This window comes from Gallus gallus, chromosome 3, assembly GCF_016699485.2.
Source record: "Gallus gallus isolate bGalGal1 chromosome 3, bGalGal1.mat.broiler.GRCg7b, whole genome shotgun sequence".
NCBI lineage: Eukaryota > Metazoa > Chordata > Aves > Galliformes > Phasianidae > Gallus > Gallus gallus.
In genome coordinates, this window is record NC_052534.1 from 57,280,221 (window position 1) to 57,286,082 (window position 5,862).

Genomic DNA, 5,862 nt, shown 5'->3' on the forward strand with positions numbered 1-5,862 from the left:
GCTTTGATCTCTGGTTTTGGCATTAGTCACTGTTTTTATGCCAGCAGCATGTTTCTTAAATGTAAAATAACAATTTTGTGTAGAATTGACATATACATAATGCTGAAGAACCTGGTATCTATGAATATCCTACTACAGAAGACAGGGAACCATTTGCATTTTTAATTATTCATTATCTCTAAGCATGATTTTTCTCTGTCAAAAATAAATATATCCCATCGGGTGTTCTCAGTGAGACCTATGGTGAGGGGCACTGAATAAGAACACCAAGCAGGATATGGTTCTTACCCTGTATCCATTCAGGTGACAAACAAAAACTGTTCCTGACCCATACCATTTACAACCTAAGATTTGGAAAGTGACCTGTATGCTGAATCCTGCCTATGAACCATTTCTACCAGATAGACCATCTTTCCCTGCCAAGAGAGACATGGAATGAGGATTACAGCAGGGACTAATCCCCCAAAACTGGAAGGTGTCCTCTCTCCTTGAAGCTGTTACCCCCTCTCTGTTTTTGTAAGCAGATCATTAGAATCAAACTTTCAGATCTCTCTCCTTTGACAGTATACATGGCTCTAACTTTAGGTTCTCTACTGATTGAGGTGTGTTTCATCTTCACCTTGCAGGAACATTGGTCTTGAAGATGTCATTATCTGTGTGATCAAGAGAACAGACTTTTAATGTAGGTTCATTAAGATGACTATGTTCTTTATATGGTCAATAATGGCTGTATGAGTTAATAGCATGCTTCTTAAGAATATTTATGTATTACACCTTAGGCTTTCAAGCTTTATGTCACACAAGTATTCATAAATATGCTACTGACACTATGGTAACTATCTTGATATATCTTTCATGAACGTTAAATACCTAATGACATAAATTCAAGTTTAGAAACATTGAAGTTAAACGAAGCGTCACATTTTTTCATCGTTACTATTTTCCTGGGATCAGAAAGCATCTTTCAATGAAAACAGTGTTATTTGGGCTACTTAGTGCCAACGTTTAACAGCAGAGTTTGTTAAAGGTAGGAGCAGGCCAGTATTGAGAGCTTTTGAGATTCTCTGCCTTTACAGTCCAGATGTGCTAGATTTTAAGAAAAGCATACTCTACTTTGGACTGTGTTGCACTAGGTCTGCCAGGTAACGTAAAAGCCCAGGTCAGAGAGGTAAGGGAGCGTGTGCTCCTCAGTGTCCTGAGTATGTCAATTTGATGTCATGAAAGTAAGGTCTACTTAACATAGTTAAGTATAGATAGAGATAGAGAGCATATTTCTGATTTAAGAACTGCCTGTGGAGTGTTATTCCCCTAGGAAGGGGAAGGGGAGGGGGATTTCTGAGTATGTGAGACACACATCCATACTAAGAGGTTTTTTTTCATTAATTCTTTTCATAAATAATCCATTTATTCAAGACCCATCCTACTGATTGCAACATTCCATTATTTCAAACTTTGGGCACGATCAGCAGTGTCCTTCTGTTTCCCATCACTGTCACATTTTGTTTCCATACTTTAGAAAACCTACAATCTTACAAAAAGTATACAAGCTGATAAAAATAAGTCAGTTCCCCCTCATCACCCTTCTCGATTTCTGCATGTCACTGCTTGGTATGAACTTACTATTTTTGCATTTTCAATTTAATAAGACTGCCTGCATTGTATATGTAGCTCAACTCTCCCAGGAGCTTGTTAAATATTGAGTGTCCTTCCCTGCAGGCTGGTGAAGGACTGGTGAGCAAGGTGCTTTCTCTCCCGCCGTATCCTGCGCCACGTAAACAAACTGATGCGGTACATTGCAGGAGGTCTCTGGTGTCTGATGAGCTGATGAAAGTACTGATCACTTGGCCACAGGTGAGTGAGCAAAACTGCTATGAGGTCTTTTTGAATGGCAGTAGCTTTTTTACTTGTACAACATGCCGCTAGTTTCTCTCTATTTTGTTCTCCTCTATGCTATTTATCTACAGATGGTTATTTTTAAGCCTGAAGAGCTGAGCACTGGTTGTAAGCTTGTATCCTGAGGCTTCAGACACCCTTTAATGTCATTCAATTCCCATGTTTGTTTGCTTTTTTCCGAGACCTCCACAGTTTCTGCTGATCGATGTCGTACTTTGGGAGTGTGTTTCTAGGGTCATACAGCATGGCCAGCTCCTGATCAACTGGAAAATAAGCAACAAAAAAATACATAAGATGAATTTTTAAATGAAAAGGAGCTAGCACTTATTGTTAAAAGCTTATTTAAGATTGAAGATGCATGAGTGGTGCACTAGTATTGGTTTACATGTTTCTTTAAGTTTTCTGAATGCAAAACAGCGACCATACCTATTTCCAATGAATCTCTGACATAAACTCTTTTGACACTGAAGGAAATAGACTATTCTCATTTGCCTCTACCACCTTTCGGTCAGAATAAAATCCTTCAACGACTACAATAGGAGCATAGAATCAGTATATCCTGAGTTAGAAGAGACATACAAGGATCTCTGAGTCCAACTTCTGGCTTAACACAGGACCACCCAAAATTCAAACCCTATGTCTGAGACTATTGTCCAAATGCTGCTTGAACTCCAGCAGCTTGGGGCTGTGCTCACTGCCCTGGGCAGCCTGTTCCATGTCCACTGCATTCTGGTGAAGAACCTGTTCCTAAAACCATCCTGACCCTCTCCTGACACAACTCCATGCCATTCTCTTCAGTCCTTTTGCTATCACCAAAGAGCAGAGTTCAGCGCTGCTCCTCCAATCCCATCATGAGGAGTCATAGGCCTCTGCCTCCTGTTCTTTGGGTTAAACAAACCAAGGGACCTCAGCTGTACTCACTTGTCTTGCCCTCTCAACCCTTCAGAATGCTGGCTGCCCTACTTTGGATGTACTACTTTCATATTCTTTCTATGCTGTGGTGCCTAAATCTGCACACATTGAGGTGGGACTGCACCAGTGCAAAGCAGAGTGCTAGTTAGCGTCTTCAGAATATTTGCTTTCAGTTTTACTGTGACTGTGTCATGACAGCCTTTATCATTGGCCTGATCCTCCCTACCCTGCTTGTGGTACAAACAGAACAGAAACATAATCTCCACCCCTATATGCTTGCTTTTTCAGAACAAGACAGCATCATCAGAGGCTTGGAGACTATTTAGGGACAGATGGAGAAATTAAGGGGAAAAAAAAGTCTAGTTACCATAAAGAACTTTGTCATAAGACAGTATCTTTCCTCGTCATTGCTAGTTGTTCAAAATATTGCTGTTTACTTTGTTCGTTTTAGTTTTAAGAAATCTTAAGGGGATGATGCTATCTATTTTGATAGATTTAAATGGAGACTCTCTCTTGCTTCATAGAGAAAAACAAAGTGCTCATTTGACAATGAAACAAGGCAGCCTTGCTTGTAATAATGCAAATTTGGGTCATTTATTTTTAACACAGCCTAAATAACTGAGGCTTACTGAATTTCTGAGGCTTTGCTCAGAGTGGCTGCTGGCACTTAAAGGAATCTCTTCCCAGGGTTATCTGTTGGTTATGTGGCTTGCCTAATGGTCTGGAGCTGACTCAGCTCACTTGCTCAGGGAAGACTGCTCACCATGGTCCATGTTAGCTGTCTGAGACTTGAGCGATAGGCCGATCTCTGGCTGACTCAGAACAAGCAAAGGAAGGGCTTGGTGGTGAAGCTGGGACAGTGATGCCCAAACAGACTAGGCAGACAGGAGTTCATCTCCCCGCCTCCTAAGAATCCCACCCAGGACATCTGTGAGAATTTCCTTCCCTGTGTCACTGGACACAGACAGGGATATCTTTTCGTTCATCCTTCTCATCTAGGAAAGGGAGAAGGAAGAAATATTCGTTTGACAAGTTAGTCTGCCAGCCAGATCATTCACCTCTCTCTTGAAAACTTGATTGTTATGCTCAGAAAATTTAGGAAATTATGATCCAAAGCTAAGGGTAAGGCTGTTTCAGTGGCTGATCACGCAGCACAACCAGAAATGTCCTCGAGGTTTTCCAGATGATTTCTTTTGATTTAATGAAAATATTTTCTGAACCTCAGCAAAATACCCAGACCCATGGGATCTGTAGCCCATCTCCTATTCCTATTTTGCTCAGACTGGAATAGGAAAGCAAGAGAAATGCCATGTAAAAATGAGTGCAATGTTATGTCAGTATTGTTTCATAGCAGCTGATGTCTAACTGTCACCTGGTCTTGATTTGCCTGCAGAGCCCTGTGGTCAGGATTGACCTAGCCAAGTCCACGTTTGAGATCATGGGGGAGCTGCTGGATCTGCATCCCCCAGTACCTGCCTCATGACTGTGTGTCCTACACAGGATTTGCATCAAGCTATACCAAGAAGCATGTGAAGTTTACTGAGGGAATCTAGGATACAATCTTATCTCCTCCAACACTCTCTGAGGAGGAAAGGTCAAAATGCAGCTAATTTCAGGAATAAGCTTAGCCTGGTGTCTGAAGGAAAGGGTTTTGAAAGGGCTGAAGGAAAAACAGGAGGAGTTCTGATATGAACGTCTCTGTGACAGGCCTTGGCATAGACAAAACTATGGAGTTTTAAGTGAGGGTTGAATCCAAATTCTAAACATATTCTTACAATACTTTTCAAATTGGAAAATGACCTAAAATGCATACAGCCTCAGAAAATTATGATCTTCAGTTTAGTTAATAGTACAAGCCTGAAAGCAGGCTATTAAATGAGAAGTTTTGTCTGCCTACCCACTCTTTCTGCCCAAATTCTGACTCACCTTTTGATAGTTGGATCCTGAAATAGGCAATGAGCAGCAGTAGGAGTAAAGTCACAGGCATGAAGATCCAGCCAAAGATAAAGTATCCAGGCAGCTCCCTTGCAAACACCGAAATTATGTAAATTATGCTCATTTCTTCTGCAGCAGCCTGGCTGAATAAGTTCCTTCAGATCCCTAACTGTAGAACCTATTTATCCTGCTTTCTTCGTTTTTTTTCTGTATCCACATTCTGCCCTTTGCTCAGACCATTATCACTTTTTGGACTTTGGTTTGTTTGCACAGGCCTGTGATTCCTAATAGGACTGGAGTTCACTTGCAAAATTACTCAGCCATGGAGTTTAAAAGTGCTTCTTAAAGTAGTGCTGGGCTTCGAAACCTTTACATATGTTGGGTTTAGCTCAGTATGTAAAGCTGCTTCCTTTTGAGTGACATAGACTATCATCTGCTAACTCTGTACAGGTCATTCTGAATAATAATAATCTTCTTTCCAGATACATTATTGATTTTACAATAAACCTAAATTACTCAATCAAAGCGAGAACCCTGTCACACAAACAGGTCAAACCACATGGGCGTACATGTAGTCACTGCTCTGAAGAGTTTTCAAACCACTGAGGCAGGCACAAGTTCAGAGAATGGATATTGCAGCAGCAGAATTTCTTCCAAAGTGCAGCTGCTGAACCATGAAATTCAGGAATAATTCCTTTTTAGAGGAGTCAAAAATATGTGTTTTTTGGGGCTGAACGTACCAAAGAATTCAGTAACCTTTTAAACATTCCAGCAAGTCACTGGGTTTGGGATGTTCTGTGTGTTCAATTTTTTCTATCTGGTCACCAGCTTATTGCGGAACTGTTATGTAGGTTGCACTGGTAGATTTAAAAAGAAGAGTAGCTGTAATATATCCCTTCTCTACACTTTCAGGTTTCTAAAGCCATCGGCTCAGTAGACTTGGCATCTTGACTTCACCTGGGAACAGTGCAGGATCTCACTGTTTGACTTGCCTGTGTGCTTGAACCCCACAGAGACGTGCTTCAGGTTGTCAGAGATCAGGCAAGTCTACCAATCTTCCAGTTGTTGGCATATCAAATCTGATGACTAATGAAGGAAGGCATCAGGTAGCGCTAAGCATTA

The 5,862-nt window shown here is 41.0% G+C and overlaps 1 long non-coding RNA gene across 1 annotated transcript; it reads right to left on the reverse strand.

Moving 5' to 3' along the window:
* Positions 1–711: 711 nt before the first annotated feature.
* Positions 712–4,951, reverse strand: SMLR1. The gene is made up of 2 exons (XR_211919.5): positions 4,732–4,951; positions 712–2,156 (listed from the first exon to the last, which is right to left on the reverse strand). It is a non-coding gene; the product is annotated as a small leucine-rich protein 1 (long non-coding RNA).
* Between the last annotated feature and the right edge of the window lie 911 nt (positions 4,952–5,862).